This window comes from Lathamus discolor, chromosome 1 (genome assembly GCF_037157495.1).
Source record: "Lathamus discolor isolate bLatDis1 chromosome 1, bLatDis1.hap1, whole genome shotgun sequence".
Classification (NCBI taxonomy): Eukaryota; Metazoa; Chordata; class Aves; order Psittaciformes; family Psittacidae; genus Lathamus; species Lathamus discolor.
The window spans coordinates 89351456-89370447 of record NC_088884.1 but is presented as its reverse complement, the minus strand read 5'-3'; positions in this window follow the sequence as shown (position 1 = coordinate 89370447).

The window sequence follows — 18992 nt, the reverse complement described above, 5'->3', positions numbered from 1 at the left end:
CAGTGATAAAGAAAACAAATTAAGGTTCTGATATCACCAAAGAAACTTTGTCTGCATGGCCAGAAAACAAAGTTCCTTTACAGTGTAACTTCCTCATTTTTTAACAAGTGGTTTGTGCTACCCATTGTAGAAGCTGCAAACAAGCCATATGACAATGTTTTTTTTATGAAGCAAGGATCACCATTTTGTATATGTAAGTACATGGTTCAAATATGTATAAATTAGCAATGTCCTGCACCCTCCTCAAGAACAAGGTAGTAGAGGTGCTGCAGCACCACGTGGAAGACAAGACTGTTTTGCTAAATGTGCAGTACCTAGGATCAAACTTTATAATAATACATAAAACCAATTATATTTTATCAATGCAATAGCAAGAAACAATCCACCCAAAGCCATTGTGCTGCCTTTCTGTGAATTTCTGCCTGAAGTTTAGGCCAACAGAAATGCTGTGCTGAGAACTGTTGCCACACAATTCTGGCTAATTGGACAGTATGTTTTGCTGCACCAGCCTGTTTAGCTCTGCTTTATCCTCACTTCCTACTCCTCTGGACAGGCCCACCACAAGGGTTTGTGAGACAGTTGTACTCAAGTAGGAGTACATCATAGGAATAATAGAAGATCACATATTTGAATCTACATCTCCTATCTCCACCTCTGTCTGGGACAGACAGACACTGATAGATTCAGCTATAATGTTTCAAGGCATTACTACTCTCAGCTGCCCACTCACCTCTTTGCCAGAGGTGATCACCCTATGGTGAACATGTAGAGTCCTACAGCTTCTGTAATTTGCAGTCTGGCAAACTGAACTGCAATGATTCACTTCTGTAATTCTTGAAATGTAATTTCTGCAGCAAGATGGGGTAGGGAGACACCTGAGACTGGGAACCTAACAAACCATATGCCTTAATCTGACTGAATTTATCCATCACAGCCAGAAGGGCCAATATTTCAGTGACAGATTTCAGATATACACCCCAAACAAACAGAAGTTCCTTCTGACATGAAGCTACATAAGATCTAGGAAAACTTCTTTGTATTTTCTATTTGATCAGTAAACATATCAAACTTTTTTCTTCTGTGTGGTGCTTCTGCTCCTGGTGAAGGTGAAGTTGTGTAGCCTTCCATTTCAAGCACCTCAATGTTCTCCTGTATTACTAGTCAAACTAGCCCTAACCCAGGAAATAAGTATTTCCAGTGTTGCTGCTTTCTCTGTATCATGCCCAAAAGTAACGACATCACAGCCACAGTTCCAGGCACTCCAGAGATGATGGGAAAGTATAAACAGATCTTCATCTGCAGTTCATTTACTGTTGCTAAAAAAAAAAAAAAAAAAAAAAGAAAAACAAAAAAAAAGAAAAACAAGCTTTTGACTGATGGTTGGTTTCCACAGTTCAGTGGCAACAGCTTGCAAATGAACTATTTCAGGCAAGAGCTGTTGGTAGACATTTGATAAAATGCAGCAGTTCTGATAACACATGGATATTTTTTAATGTGGACTTTGTAAATGAAAATACTCAAGGACAAACCTGTCAGGTCAAATTTGACCCAGGTGCTGGGTGTATAAAGCTGAGAGAGAGAGATTACTGCAGGAAAGATTAATGACACTATTAACAAGAATATGCACAGCTACATAGCTGTGCACAAAGGAAAAGTTTTGTTTGGGGGCATAGTAAATGAAGTCTGGGTACCCTCTAGAGATATTTTTGTTCTTTATGCATACAGAGATGTTTTATCTCAGAATTATTAGAATATACTTGAGTTCCTATAAGCAAACTTGAATTTTATTTTTTTTTTCACCTGATGAATCAGTCACCAGGTGAAATCAGCACAGGTTTGCATCAAAAAACATTCTAACATTATGCAGCTATCCTGCACTGACAGTGAAAAGTTCTCATAATCATATGCACAGCTGCTTCCTGTAACATAACATTTTTCATCTGCTTCAAAGCAGTGTGCGATATTTGCAATTATAATTTCAAATGCGTAAAATTGAGCTCTGATTCTCCTGAGTAAAAACATTTTATGGCTCATCAGATGTGAAGTACTACTGTGTAAAGAACACAGTTCTTGTGTCAACAATAACTAAACTTCAGTCAATTGGGGACTGTAGTCTTACCTCATGAAGTCAGCCAGCACTTTTCTAACATCATTACTTCAGTCATTTACTTTGGCTGAAGAGATGGCATCTGAGGGAGACAGGACCACCACCCAGAGAGAAAGGGCAGGAAGAACTGTTGCTCTCATTGCCCAATATGCTGAGTAACTAGAGGGGTCTTCCACATCATTCCAGTGGGACAGCACTTACTAGACAGGGGACCATAGTCTCCGCTTGCACTCCTTAGTAGCTCTGGACACCCCCTGTCTGATGTTTAGCCTGCTGTCAGGGCTTGGTCCCAATATTCAAAATTGTTGAATAACTGTAATCGAAGCCAGATGGTCTTTGCATTTACGCAGTTGGTTAAAATCAGCACTACAGCCAAATCTCAGTATCGCTTTACCAAAGTTCTCACTTCCTTAGGATGACATTGTCTACTGAGCTCTTCTTCAGCCTTCCCTGAGTTTCCAGAGGTGTATAAATAACCTGTCAAACACAAACTTAATCAGTTTTGAAATCTGCTAAATAAAGGAGACAATTTTTTTCCCGTATCACCCCCAAGTCTCATTTAAGTGGAAATGCTTTGATTAAAACTGTGTATTACCAGAGCAACATCCCATTCCAAGGGCAGCCCATGAGGACTGCTCCTCACTCCCAGGCTCTCAGTTTGCAAAGTTCCTGAATATTCATGAGGCTTATTCTCTTCAGATTAGGCTGGACTCTTCCACTAACTCTGAAGACCAGGCTGTGCTCAAGACTCCTCATCTGCAAAATGGTGATTCTTTACATCACAGAGGTGTGAGAAACATGAATTCAAATACTTCCCAGATAGTCAGAGATTTTGAAGAAGGGTAGGTAGTGGCTACCTGCGCAAATTCATCAGGTGGGGGTTACTGTCCCTTTTGTCCTCACTGAAAGTCCCTGTCACGCAATGCAGCCGTATCTGCATGTTGGCATTTCACTTCTGATTGGAGCTGCTTTTACTCCAGAACATTATAGAAGGTGAAGAGCCTGTTAGTGTTTAAAGTTCAGTGCTGCTTAGCTCTTTATCTTCCAAGTACCTTTCAGAGCTCCTAACTGAAAGCTTGACATTCTCTACTAATTCATTAAAATATTTATTATCTAACTATGAACTTCTGCATAACTTGGTCTTTTCTTAATTGTAGCCTTTCATTTCTTCTTTTCACAATAAGCAACTGGAATTGCCTTTTGTGTGTTTTCTAAATAATTCATTCATTCATACTGGATATAATCTCTTCTTTCCAGCTAGGAACTGCTTGCCACAATCCCTGTTACACACAGCAGAAATGTAGCAGGATGAATGAAGGCAGTGACGCCTGTTAACCAGTATGCTATGTTTTGTCTATGTATGAAATTTCAGAATATCTGCTAAAATCTACCTCTGCTTTCCTCATAATTATTTACATGGGACCGTGGGTAGACAGCATGTCATAATATTCATTCATACTTGCAAACCACAAACAAGGAGAAAGCTGAGCCAGGACTAATGCAAACAGACAAGTGCATCCAGCTACAAATAAACAGACAGTTTTTTTGCTTCCTCTCCTGGAAACTTTCTTGACTTGTGTTTTTTTTCTACCTCAGTTTATTCTTTCAGAGGTAGAATCAGCCTGCTTTGGTACTTGTGTAAGATTTTAAAGCATCATCAGAGTCAAGTATCAGAAAAGACTTAAAGTATACTTAGAGCAAAAGTAGAAATATTTTTTAGACCTGGTAACCCATTGCTGTATAGATGAGTAATAGGTTGAAGAAAGGAATCATAACCATATAATCAGTTCTACATATACACAAACAATATAGTGGGGGTGAGAAGTCAGACACTATGTGAACTGAGTTAAACCTACGCTATGAACGGCTAGGTGAGCCTAAGCTGCTTTGCCCACCTGCAGCACTGGCAGGGTTTTGGAAAGGTAGGAACAGCTAGCCTTCAGACACAGAGCCAGAAATGTACTTTCTCACCTAGAATAGGAACAATATCAAAAGAAAATGCAAGAAAGCCCATTTTCCAACACAAAAATGGCATGAGACACCAACAGGCTGAAAGAAGTCTAACCAACATAAAAATTCATGATGGGAACTGTTTCACAAATTACAAGCTGGTGGAGCACTTTCCCTAACTTAAGTGGACCTTGGATCAAGTCTACAGATTATGATATATTACTAGCACTAGCTACAAACGTCAAGACTTATTCACTCTCCACCTCACAAATTTATAGAACTGCTTTCACCGTGAATGGGTGGGATCCCTCATGTTTTTTCCATTCATCATTGCTCTTTTCAAGTTGGAAGCACCCCGCACCATAATGAAAGAATGTTTTGAGAAATATCCATAACAAATTGAATCAAACTGGAAATGCTGTTTGTCTGTTAATCAGACTTGGTAAATAAATATTAGACACCTTCACTTTATCTTCTCTGTCTCCAAACCATGACAACTTGTTATCTATTTATTTTTAAGTACAATAAGGAGTTTAGTTTACTCTTCTCTGAAGTTATTCAGAACATGGTCATTCTTCCTTTCTTAACAAAACTGCCACAGAAAATCGCAAAAACATTTACTGAAGAATGGTAATCAGAAATAGATGTAGGATTTAGTAGTAACATTTGTCATAGATTAGAAGATACATTCAGTTATTTCTACTTATTCTTCTAATCCTAAATCTATGTTCCAAACAGAGTGCTCAGAGTTTTATTCCGAATGGAATTAATTTGAGCAAAATTCTGTCAGTTATATATAAAAGCTTCATGTAGAAAAAGATGCTACGAAAAGGTAGAAAACAAATGTTATCTATTTTCTTTAAACAAAAAGTTCTCTGCTTGTAATTGTAATGTGATTGTGATTATTCTAAAATTAAATCATATGCAGCAGAAACATGAGAGCTATTTACAAGCTAAATTCTACCAGAAAGATAAAATCTAATTATCACTTATAAGTTTCAATGGCCTATATGTGGTTCTTATTTATTTTGTTAATTACAATAATTTCACATTTATTCATAGAACTTAATTCTGTAAGTTTTCCTGACATGTTTATATATATCATCCTTTTTTCTAACTGAATGGACTGAGCTTTCTTAGAGAAAGGATTTCCATAGGTTGTTCACAAATCCTTCAGTGGCAGCTCTGTGGCTGTTCAGTGTAAATAAAACAGTATTTCAAGAGAAGATGAAGGTTTGCTTCTGGAGATATCCTCCTTGCACATCTATTCAAATGGAAATCCAGAGCTCTTTTGCTTTGAACACACAAGCTTGCAAGTAAAACACTCGATCATCGAAAGTTCACAAATAGGAATGCTTTTCTACAGCTGGACCTCTGTGCACAGGCACTCAGACATACATTAACTCTCCCAGATTTGAAAAAGCCCTCAAATGTGTAAGATTGAGAGCATTTTTTTGTCAGGTGGCATTGAATGAACTGGGCTTACCTCCAGGAAGGGACCAAAGAGCAAAGTTAAACCATATTGGGAGGCTTTACATTTTTTGCATAAGAAAACTTACCTTTCAGCTACATTTACCTACCTCAAAAAATGAGATTATCACAAATCCATCTACTTTACTATGAGAGAAAATCAGAGACTATTTATATCCAGAGCTTTGAATATTTACTGCCTAATAAGAAAGGATGAGACTAAGGACTAAAAAAGGAGAGAGCAGTTCATAGTTATCTGATAAGTCGGTGCCTTTTCCCCATCCTGGAAAGTTTTACAAACAACTGTTGATTATTACTTCCTGGTTTTGAGAGCCCATTCTGAAATCAGTGGTTTGAAATATGGTTTGAAGAAGTTTGCCAAAAAATAATAAAAGGGTAGGATATGCACAGATTATTGTAAACAAATAGCATGATACATCAGGACGAATGATGGAGGAAAGTAATGAAAGACAAGTGTCTGCCAGGCTTTAGAGAGTCCCACTGCAGATTGACACAATCGTAGTGAAGTTCTCCTGTTATAAACTCGAGCAAAGCTGCAAGAAGCAAAGCTGTCAGCTTTTATTTTGCAAAGAAAATATCTTGAAAAGATATTTTTTAGGAATTTATCATAATGAAGAAAACCTACATTTCCCTACCTGCGCTCTCTCATTGTGATTTTATTTTAAGGTAAATATTTTAAGATAAAATTACTCAGATTAGATATTTTTCTTAAGAATTTTTTCCATTAAAGGAGAAAGAGACAAATGTCCTGAAAAGGATTTAGTGTAGGCATCCAAGGTCTGCTGTTGGAAAGGGTTAGTGGCAAGCTAAACAGATCTTGAATGTCAACCCATTTTCTTTGTTATGTTTCAGTGCAGTTAGGCTTGGGTAAACTTCAGCAAATTCACATCCTTCTGTTTATGGAGAGTGTAAAGAGGTGACGTACCGTGACAGAGGATAAATGCAAAACTGTATAAACAGATTTCATTGCAGTTGGTAGTCCTTAGAGGAAACATTTGTGTATCCTCATAGTGCTGACCACAGTAAAGACAAGATTTAACAAAACTGAATGTAAAGTCCAAACCAAGGATCTAATTCCATGTGAGTGTATGTTACATGGATCCAGGATGGAAGCCTTTTCAGTGCAAATCTGGGTGTAGAAATCTCAAGATCTGTCCCCTGTATGTGAGTTCAAATACAAGCATTTATTTTAGTTTTCTGCAGATCAAAGAATGTGCTAACCTTTATCATTATTTTTTTCTAAATGCTCTTAATTAACCATAGAACAAGCTATAGCTAAAAGGTCACAATTTAGGTGCTTTCAATGACAGAGATGCAGCTCCAAGGAGAAGTGTGTTTTTTCATTGCTAGGGGAACCCAAATGTGCTATGGCACCAGTCACATTTGGAAAAACAGGAAACAAAGCAGAAGTAGGTACTGTTTAATGAAAACCATGAGAAGATTAAATAGAGGTCTAGAAGACAAGCGTAAAAAAGAGGGAGAGGCACAGCATTTTAAAGAGTATTTAAAAGAGTGGTATAATGTTTATTTATAATATTTATTAAAATTATATTTAATTGTTTCTGAGGAAAAGTTTAGACCAGAAATATTGCCAGAGATTGCTTAATGGAAAGGACTAATGATGCTCTGAAGGGACCTCAGAATTCTGACAGGAAATCAGTGGAAAACTGTGAACAACAGATCTTCTACAATATTTTCTTGGAAATTTAGAAATCTGGTGAAACTTTCTTCATTTCAGGTTTTATTATAAAGCAGGTCTTAACAAATCTGTCAATCTTATATGCACAGTTGTGCTATATTTTACAGTAATCTTCTCTGTTTATAGAATAATATGTAAATCCTTGTGATTTGAACTGTAAGGACCTTCTCCGTCTGCTGTGGAATGAAGTTGCTACTCTAGATCAGAACCAAAAGTTATGGGTCAGGGCCTAAGCTGATAGTAAATATGATAAATGTCCATTTTTATCCGCTGATTATATAATCTATAAAAGATGTAGAAATCAATATCGAGTAAACAAGTGTTTGAACAGCTTGAGTAGAAATATGCAAATAACTGAATTTTTGACCGACTGATCACACCGTATGTCACTTAGTGACACTGAAGTATTAATTGAATATAATCAAGTTTCATCTCAAGCAGAGTTTCAAATTCAAATTTTCACTTTCTACATTTTAAAACAAAACACTTGACCAGTCTCAGAGAAACCTACTTTCTTGGATGAAAGTTATTTGAAAGACCAGCCTGAGGTTATTTAATAGCGTCATGGCCCTGCACTGAGGTTACTTGGTGCACAATGCATATGTTTGAAAATATTTCCATAGGGGCAGACTTTATGACAAATAATTTCTTTTGAGTGTAGCATTATGGCATTAATACACATGGATCATCTTACAATAATTTATCATACATACTTTAATATTTAATTCTACTTTCAGTACTCTAGCCTGATGCACCACACTTTTCATTCTAAGTTTGAGCTGTGCTAGACATTTTCAGTAAATGTATGTTTTAAAAGTGTTATAGGAGAGGGCAGAACATGACATTGTTTCTTTCTCATTATTCATGACTTGTTCCATGTAGGACTCAGCTTGAATCTCATTTTTCTTTCTCAGTTTCACTTTACTTTTAGATGCTTCAATAGCATTAGTAAGAGAGGATTTAAAGCTAAGTGAGACATATTTTAACTGAGTTTACTATAAAGAACAAAGTATAATCCATAAAGATTGCAATTCCTGACTGTATTGTTCCAATATTACATTTCTATAATTGCATTAACTTTAACAGTACTACATCAGCATGTAACTAAATAACACTCTGGTGGATCATTCCTGGAACAGACTAGCTTGTCCCAAGCCAGTTGCCCAGCTGCCACGTGCCAGCACAGCTCTGTTGAAACCAAGGCAATTACTAACATCAGCCAATAATCTATGCCACTGGATCATGTTCTGATGCATTTGCATTCATATATATATGTCTACTGATACAGCACACATCATGAAGAGCATTAAATAGAGCCTGAGAAGAGTCTCAGGAGAGCTGGCCCCATCGCCATCCCCAACCTTGGCCAGTCATGGGTACTGAGGAGAGAAGAGTAAGAAACTACAGATGTATCAGGTGAGCTTTCTCTCGTAGGGTTCCAGCTTTACAAGGAACAATTAGTGAGTCAGTGACCTCTCAAGGCACAGTCTGCATCCAGCTCATCATACTTTGTACCCACTGATAGTCTTGCTCTCACTACGTTTGTTAATGCTTTATGAACCCCTTTCTATTTTTAACTTCCACAACATGCAATTGCAATGACTCCCACAGCTGTGTGAAAACCAGCTCCTTTTCATGTCTTTTTAACCAGCTGTTTGATTTTTTCATTGAATCCTTGCTAGTTCTCATCATAAGCAGTAAAATACTGTCCCCCCAGTTTCTTAGCTACCTATTTGCCTTTCTAACATCCCTTTCCCATTGAGATGCCTTTAGTCACCATGTGACACAGCCACCCTCTTTCCTCCCTCCCCCATCCCAGCTGTGTATGTATTGCTAAGGACATATAGGCCTGACTGGTCTGTGCTTTACTCTTTCTGTAACCATTACTACATACAGGGTAAATGAAGTGCAGAGCAGTTGCAAAGCAATCCTGATTCAAAAGCGTTTTATACCCAAATGCATGACATATGTTTAATGATACAGGAACCAACCAGTGCTTGATAGAAATCTTCCTGTCTCTTATAGCATCAACAGAACAACGTTAACTTATACCAGATGCACATCTGGCCCAGCCTGTGTAATGAAGCTGTTGAGGTAGAAATTTAATATTTAAGCTAGTACAAACTTACAGAATTCTGCAGTAAAATTAAATTTGGGTAAAGGATTAGTTACTACTTCAATTATCTACCAAAGAAGGCTTATTTTTACAGCAAACAGAAAATTGCAAATAATTAGAATCAACACTTCTGTTGCTAATGTAGTGTCAATGTCATGACACTTACCCGAAATGGATTTATTATTGAAGCTAATGAGTGACATGACTAAACATGGTGAGACAAGTGACCTAGCACCCTAGGTTTCTTCCCTGCTTTTCTACAAAAGTTAGATACAGACACAGCCAGCCACACACCTGAACTATTTAGGTAGAGTTGAACTTTGATACATTACAATGTCCTTAAGGAGTCATAAACCCTAAAAATTGGGGAATATGAAAACAGAAATGTTCTCCACTAACTACACTAGGCTTTTTACAAATCAAGGATAGTCGAAGATACTTTTAGGACCATGGCTTGAGCTAAGGAAGTTTGTAAAGAGAAACAGCTTATGCATCTGTCTGTTTTCCCCTCTAACTGCCCCAGTTCTTCTGCAGCTTTTTCTTTCCCCTTCTGCTTCTTTCCCTCTTGTTATCAGGATATAAGAAGGGAAAATTGATAAGTTAGGACTTAAATTATGAGACTTATCTTCTACATTTATTGTTGTTTTCAAAAAGTGGGACTGGTCCTGAAGCCAGGTTACTGGTGCTTCCTGAGTGATTGAAGAGCATGTAGAAGAGCAACATGTTTCCCTACCTGTTTTCCTGGCTTTCCTAAGCAAACCTTATTTTCCTGACCCTTAATGTTGTTTCTCTGTCTTTGCTACTGATGGGTCTGTGTGACCACTAGTTTTAAGATCTGGCAAAGGCCTGAAAAAGATAAACAGAGTAACATAATAGTAAGCTGCCATATGATTTTTATTAACTTCCACCTGACATTCCAGAAATTTAATTAAATTTCTCCAATTTTGGCTGTTACCAGGAAGCGCAATGGAACAGAGAGGGATCACCTGAGTTTCAGCAGTCTTTACATGACATGAGGCATAGCAATGCACTATGGGACTGGGAAAGGAAGTCATGCTGCAAAGTCCTTTAGAAAGCCAAAGGACATAACGAAAGCTGTAGCATATCTTCACCCCTGTAGCACACAACTCTTATCCTATTCTCCTCACATTATTTTCCTTGGACTAGTCTGACATTTTTTCAAAGTGATGCCTGTTGTAATGTCATGCCTGGGTAACTGGAGCATTTAGATAACATATCCAAGCAGTGTTACAGCTTTTGCTTTTCTGACATCATTGTTCCCATACCCACCTTAGGGGTATTCTGAAAAAAAAGCCCAGCAAACCGAACACTGTAGAAGGAAATTGGTACTGGGTAAAACAAAAGGCATTTGTTGTCAACAGGAAAATAATAATTCTTTAGTTATTTATTTATTAATCTATCTTAGTCTCTTCAAGCGCTGCAGGTAGAATTAGCAACAGATTTCCCAAAGCGTAGTAAAGAGGTAATCATGCACTTCGAGTGTGACTAGGAAAACAGTGAGGGCTGCAGAGCAGTGCAGATGTTATACAACGAATTGTTTACGCATTTTAAGGAACAACAGCATCTGGAATTTTTATAGGGATAACAAAATGCTGAAATATGAGCACTCTGATGCCAGTTTTTAAAGAATTGGTTTGAATCAAAGGTGTTGAATTATAGACAAGTACCTAATTCTGTAGTAGTACCCATTAGTTACCTTTTTGAAATATCAGCTGTTTCTTTTCTTTTTTGTTTGCTATTTATTCTTTATAGTTTAGGCCACCAACTAACCAAATTAGACTTAGATTTGATAAGGGATTTTCTAAGCACACATTCCTGTCTGTCTCTCCTTCATTACCTACTATCAAGAAACATCCAGCAACTGAACTTCACATTTAAAAAAAAGCTATTTGTGAAAGAAAAAGCAGTCTATGCCCTTATTTTACTTAGATGTATTATTATCACAGAGTTGGATTACTGCAATTATATTTTAAGGAAAATATGAGAAATGCTTTGAAGGCAATATAGAGATCTGGAAAAATCATTAAAATATGAAAAGCCCCATGAAAAATGTCTTTCTCCATTGGATACTTTGAACAGTTATTATTCTACTGGGGGTATCTCTGTTTCTTTTCTGTAAGGTCTCTGTTTTGAAGACATTTCCCTGAACTTTGTGGAATCATACTGAGATTCATAAGACTAAGGCAAGATTAAGTTATGAGACTTGTGTCTCACCAGCATCCAATGTCCCTTTCAAAACAAATAAAAAATGGTGACAGGGGGTTGGAACTAAGTGATCTCTAAGCTCCTTTCTAACCCGAACTGTTCAGTGATTCTGTGCAGATACTGAAGGGTCTATAATCCCAACCTGATAATCCTGTATCATGTATTATGGAATGATCCTGATTTCTGGCAAGCCAGGTACATAGAATCAAAAGCAGCTACAAAATCATAAAACAGAATTGACCTTATGGACCATTTGATTAATTTTTCATGGTACTTTCCCATGTTTTCATGTCTCATTAGTGCACATAACCATGGCATTAAATCTGTGCTGAAGGCCATGAGAGTGACAGTGAAGTAATGAATCTAGATGTCTGCCAATGGACAAGGATCAGGCAAGAAATCTACGTGAAATGCACCCAATTTAGTACAGTTTTCAACACCTTCTATTACTGAAAGTTATGAAGAAAGCAATCAGTTACTATGAAGTTACGTTCTGATAGATTAAGTATGCAAACTGTACAATCAGTTCTCATACTTTTAGCAGATGGCTATAACCTTGACATTGCCAGACAGGTTAGAATTTTTTGCATAATATTCTTTTTTACTAGGTATTTCCAGCTAGATTGAAAAGGCTGTCTTTGCTATTTAGTATTAATCTGCCCTGTGGATTATTTTTCTGCTAGAGAAGAAGGCAGAAAGTGTGATCTTGCAATTGTGCACTATACATAGTCCTACTAGTGAAGACCTTACAAGTAGATATTTGTTCTGGAATAGTAAATTGGGAAGAAAGCCAAAGACGTAATATGAGGGATGAAAAAAAAACAGAGGAGAAAATAAGGAATATTAATTAAAAAGAAAACAACTATGAATGAAATATAGAGCTACTCAGCTAAAACAGTTTATTTCTGGCGCTTTACCCATAGGATTTTTCCAATGATAACATGCCATAAGCAGTAATAAGACCTTGCTGAAGGATATTGCAGACAAATTATGGAAAAGAGATCAGATAATCTGAATTTGGGGGGATATTTCATGACTTGGTGCACATGTGCTGAATGCTTGTCATCCTATTCATATCACTATGACTTTCATAATGTTCATGAAACCTTATAATTCTATATAACCAACATAAGCACTAATTTACTTTCTGTACATCTTACTCATTACAAATAATCATACCATGTATTTAAATGTTATATTTAAACTTAATGAACTGAAAAGTTCTCAATGTTTATACCAAGGAAAGAAGTGTAATCAAAAGTAGCATCAATTATTTGCATAACCTCTAGAGAAACGTAGGCTGATCTGGTCATAATGTTTAAAAAAGAAAACTATCTCTTCTAAAAACCCAAACTGTTGCTAGAGGTACTAAGCAAATTGTCCTTCAGTTACCTGAATTTAAACCAGGAACTGGTACAGAACTTTGGAAGTGAATGCAGCGGACTTCAGATAGCAGATCTAGTGCATTATTTGCTTGATTTATTCACTTATTTCAAAGCATACTTTCTTTAGAGTAGAACATATTGTGTCTTATTTTATTACAAATATTGCTATAAATCACAAGTGATTACTTCAGAGTGAAAAAGTCACAAATATAAACCTGGCATAAGGACTAATCATTATTTTGCTATATATTCTGCATTTAGATAGTGGCTATTCTATAAACACACTGTATGAAATTTCACAGTCCTCAAAAGGAAAGGCAAGTGATATGGTTTTAATTTCAGGGTTTCTACATTTGTATCTGGGAACTGTATATTTTCAGGAATTATGGGTTAAGTGGAAGGATAAACAGGAGCAACTTGCTTTGGCAGTGTAAAACAGAGTTCTCTGATTGCAGGAATAGTTTCTTTTCCACATGCTGAGACTTCTCCAGTGGGAATAGTTCACTGATACAGTGTAAATTCAGAACAGTAATGACTAGATATAAAATCTTGTAATTTAATGCTTTGAAAAGACAAATATTTTGAAAGCATGTTTCCAAAATACATCTGCAAAATAGCTTCTCATTTTCTTTTATTCATTGCTTCCATGAGACTCAGGGCATTATGCTTTATGGTTGCTCTATTTTATGCAGAAACATTTTCCTGCTGAAAGAATGGTAATAATTTATTTGCAAAAGCACAAGCCATAGCCAGTGTGGCAGCACACCTCCAGTATGGGTCCGCTAAAATAATGCACTGTGTCTTTGCAAATGACAGCAGTACTAAAACCTGATGCAGATCTTTCCTCCTGATCCCATGGTGCTCTAAATGAATAAGTATTGTACATTAAGTGTATTATATTCATGATCAAAGATCAGTGTCATTACTGTATATTTTTCAAAACCAATGATTAAGTTATCACCTACTCATGTCATGGCTTTTGAGTCCAAATTACATACTGTACTACAAAAAGACCTATGTATAAGAGCCTGCCCCTGAGTTCTTAGTTATGTAGGTTGCTATTTTAAATGGGAATGACAGACAAAAGTCTGGTCACAGCACACAAGTAGACCTCTATACACACACACACAGAGAAGTATTTTCTGTATTTCATTTTCTTTTCCCCAGAAAGTTTTGAGTTTGGGGCTGTGCAAGATGGATGAACGAGGATGTAGTTTTGCCTTTGGAGTTTACAGTGTCCAGGTTAAACTGTAGATATTTTCCAAAAGCATGTGTTATGTATTTAAGAAAAGAAGTTCACTATGAGGTGGTAGAGATCAACATTTTCTTTCCTGTAAGAAGCTTTGTTTAGTTTCTGTTAAGTAATGAGCTGCTAAAGTATTTGCTGCTACAAGAATCCGAAAAAAGACACCATAAACACACTAAAGCAAAGCATTGTCCTGTGGGACCATTTCATAGAACAAATAGGTGCCAGTAGGCATTCCATCCCTAAAATATCAACTAGAAATAGCTAAACATTGAAGATATGTTCCAGAAACATTCTTGAGAGAATTGTTTTCCTGAAATACATAATAATTCTTTTTTTTTTTTTTTTTTTTTTTTTTTTTTTTGCATTCCAGTGTTTTTACTGGTTTGGTAGCTCTGACAGGAGGCATGAATCACAAACTTACAAGCAGACTGCATTCTGCATTCCTTTTTGCGGAGAAGTCAGGCCCTAGTGATTTTTGCAAGACTGACCAAGAGAATGTGCAACAAGAACATTGCTTATGTGAGTTTCATTTATGTAAGAATGGGAAAATAGTTAGTTAGACATAGACAATGAAGAATGAAGGCAATGGCAAAATCATGGTTTTATTTTTTAGTTAGCTAGGTATAATTTGTTTAACAAAACCAATTAATTATAATGGAATACTCTATGAAGCATTAGCACTACTAAACATGAGTGAGAAGAACAAAACAGAGAAGCAGCAGAGGCAGCTGAATTTCAGATTGAGATGTCAGTCAATGTACCAGCCAGCCTTTTTAATTCAAAAACTTACTATTCATTTCGACAAGATAACCAGTGTCAACCTCAATGAAATTTTCCTGAGTGTTCAATATTTACAATTGAAGTATCCGAGCTGTTTGCCTATCTCAATTCCTTGATGCTGTTTCCTCATCTTGACTGGACAGACTTCCAGACTAAATTTGTTTGAAACAAACTCTATCTCATCATTAAATTAATCTCAATTTAATGTCCAACAATCAATTTCTGCAAACATGTTGTCCTGGCAAGCAAATAAAAACGAGTTCAAGCATTTGCTGAGAAAATAATATTTTCCTATAATGTTTTTGTTGCTCTGCTCTTATCATGCAATCTTCTGTAAGACATACTGGCAGTAAAATGCAATAAACAATTGACCAACATATACCCATTTAATTAGAAACATTTTCTTGTTGAAGATTTGAGACTAAGACATTGCATATATTCTCAGTTGTATGAGAGGATACAGTTTTTATCTAGCCACGCAAGGAGATCTCATCTTTAGTTTTTAAATGTGAAAGTTAACTTGGCATGGTATCAAGGCATAGCTCCTTATACATCCACCTTTCTCTAAAACCAAATCTATGAGGACATCACCTCAAAGCAGTGTTTTTAGGCTTACAGTTATGTTGTAAGGCTCTTGGGCTGTAACAGCAATCACTAAAACCAGCCCCAAACATCAAAATAATATTTCCTGATATTTTCATTCTGTATGTTGAAGGAAAAGCGAAGCAATCTAAAATTATGGTTTTACTGTTGTGCTTTCAAAGGTTACTCAGTTAAATACATGTCTTTCAGAATTGTGTTCTTAAGTAATAAAGCTCTTGAATATACATTGCCTATAATGATAAACAGGAGAGCTTCAGGTAGTTTCCAACTTGTACAAATGCAAGCACCACACTCAGGAATAATAACTTGCACAGAGACAAAACAGGGATGAGCTAAGGAGAAAGAAATTCATACAGAAAATGGTATAGAAATTACAGCTGACCACAGAGCGGATGTGAGTTAACAATAACATGCTGCTGCTGACACAGAAATGTCACTCTGGAATGCAGACAGTGTACAAGTTAGTGGAATAACCTATTCGTTCTGCTAAGCATTGATAAGACTAACTGGATTATTGAGCCTAGGTCAGGGACCACACTTCAAGAAATTTATTAACTGGTCAGAGACAGCTCCAAAGATAGCAATAAAAATGATACATGGTCTATAAAATATGAATTATGGTAAAATACTGGAAAATGTGATTTTTAGCCCTAAAGAGCAAGGAAACTCTTTATATCAGTCATTCAGAAGGCTCCTTCTGTGTCTACAGAAATAACAGGCTAAAATTCAAGCAAGTAGATTCATATTACATCCTCAGAAACATTTCATGATGAAAAGACCATGAACAGCAGAAGAGTTTGTATGAGGGTTTGTGTTTGAAGATTTCAAGGCCAGCTGATAAGTGCCTCTCATGAAGGACCTAAAGGTTGTTGCTTTGCCTCAGATTAGGTGACTTGAATTTTTCATCTAGCCCTATGATCTATAGTTGCTGTTTGCTCTTTATACTGCTTAATTAAAAGCACTAAAGGTCATAACATACACCACACTGTGAAATACATTTTACTTCTGCTTCTTTACCTTCTACTTTCACTTTCTACTGAAGCCAAAAGACAAATTAGTATTGTTCTCATTTGAACTAATTGCTTTATTGAAACACCAGCTTCCCCGTGGCAATCTAGAAACGTGAAGGCTCAAGCCTATGAGACGTGAATATTGTAGTCCTTATTCAGGCAAACAATGAAAGGCAAGAAAAGCTTTTCAACCTAGGCTTGCTGTTGAAGCCTGTGTGAAGTAGTGTGTGAACAAGAAGTATGTGAACAAATATTTGCTGTTTAAGGAAGTACGTCAATATCTGGCAGCTTGTTCAGAAACCTCATTATCTTGTAGGATTGAGCCGTCAGTGTTGTTCAGGAGAATGAGCTGTATGTATTTCATTCAGACAGATAGAAAACAGAAAATTACATCTTAAACACTGTCCTAAATATCTTAATTTACAGCTTCAAGCAATTGGTACAGCTCCAACTGGAAGGACAGAGAAGATGTGACCACAGGAACTAAGAGAGAAATCTTCTTGCAATGCAACAGTGTCATTAATCCTTCTATGGAGATGACTAGAAAAGTTAGAGGGTAAGGAAAAATGTGTTCATTTTTTCCAAAATAGTCCAAGTGTTGTATCAAATTTCCACCCACAGCTTGTTTGGAGGTATTGTAGGGAGTAGCTGAAAGGCATAAACTGAAACTACAAGTCACACCATGCCAAGCCAACATGGGCATTGTTCAAGAAGTCATGCCAAATGACATCCCAGGCACACAATGTGTAACAAGGACTTGCCAACAATTTGAATTTATGATAAATTATCTCAGTATTTTGTTTCACTTCCATATTAACATTGTTTGAAAAAAATCCCAGCCACATACATAGGGTCTGGCTACAGTCCAGGTGTGAAACAGTGATGAAGAGGGCTATTAATGAAAAATAAGAAGTCCTGAGTTTTGTGTCATTAATATTTATGACATAGTGTGAACAGTCTTACTTAAATGCCACTTCGTGTGTGGGTTGGAGTGGAGGAAGAGAGGGATTGGTCAAGGAGAAGAATTGCAGTATTTATGATAAAGTGTCAAGGCATCTTGACAGAAAACAAAGCCCTTTACAGGCACTGGGTAGTAATAATTACTTTAATGTTTGGATAGTTACACTTTCTGTGACCTCTGATTTAATGGCATAAAACTGTAATAACTGACTATTCTGTGTAGCTGCCAAGCGGAATGCATTTGGATGAGTATTGGGAAACCAAATATCATTTTTAACCATCATCTATTATTTTGGGCAAATTGCCTGAAGTGGACTGAGCCTCAAATATTTATTTCATGCTGGCCTTCTCCTCCTGAAACGATGTTGTATGTTCAAGCAGACAATACATTTTGTTTAATGTGATGCTGTAACTCCTACCAGTGTCAAAGTTCTGTTGTAACTGATCTCCCCGCTTTGCAGATAAGGAACTGTGTGCTACCAGTGAGTTCGGCCGCAGACCCCTTGAAGGGTGCAGGAGCTGATCGAGCATTTGCACATCCAGGACTTCAGTAAGCAATGGATTTTGTCTGCTTACTAGATTCAGTATTTAGGTTCCTCCATAACAAAATAGTACTCCATACTGCTAGTGTGATCTGTCCTGGAATGACAACACTCTGCACTTTGTCACACAGATGCAGTGAGTCGCTTTCATACAATTCACATGAGATTTGCATGAACTATGTAGATAGTCCTCATCTCTGTTTTTAATTGTAAATTGTCTCCTTCTCTTGACACAAATAGTCTGGTTTATGTCATAATTTAATTCCTACAAACTACTGTGGTTTTTTTAACTTACATTGTTGTATCAAGAAATAAATGAAGTGCAGTATACACATCATATTTTTCATGCAAGTGTCTGACATGCATACTGCTTAAACAAAAGTACAGCATTGTTTAAAAAAGAGAAGAATTTAGAGAGCGCTGGTATAAGATATCCACTTTTTTAAAATCAGCAATTACTTGGAGATTTATTTTTTTCAGATTACGTTATTTCATAGGCTACAAAGGAAAATCTGCTTTTCCATATCCAGAGAATCATTAAGTGAAATCAAATTTGCAATTTTATACAAAGGAATCATCACATTTGTAACACTAATATATAAAACAAAATAATATTGGAATTAACGGTTGAAAAAATGTTATATTATGTGCTAATACAAACTTGGTCATGTACTCTGTTACCCAGAAAATGTATTAACTTTGAAGTCACTATCTTCTGTTTCTATTCAGAGAAGCTCAAAGCTGAGGTTCAACACAAATCCAGAAACTTTTAAGGCAAGGATGAATGAACCCTCAGGCATGTTTTCTTAAAGTATGGTAAGAGTTGCTCTGTAAACTGGATGCATCTAGAGTATGCAGTAACATCCAGAAGTTA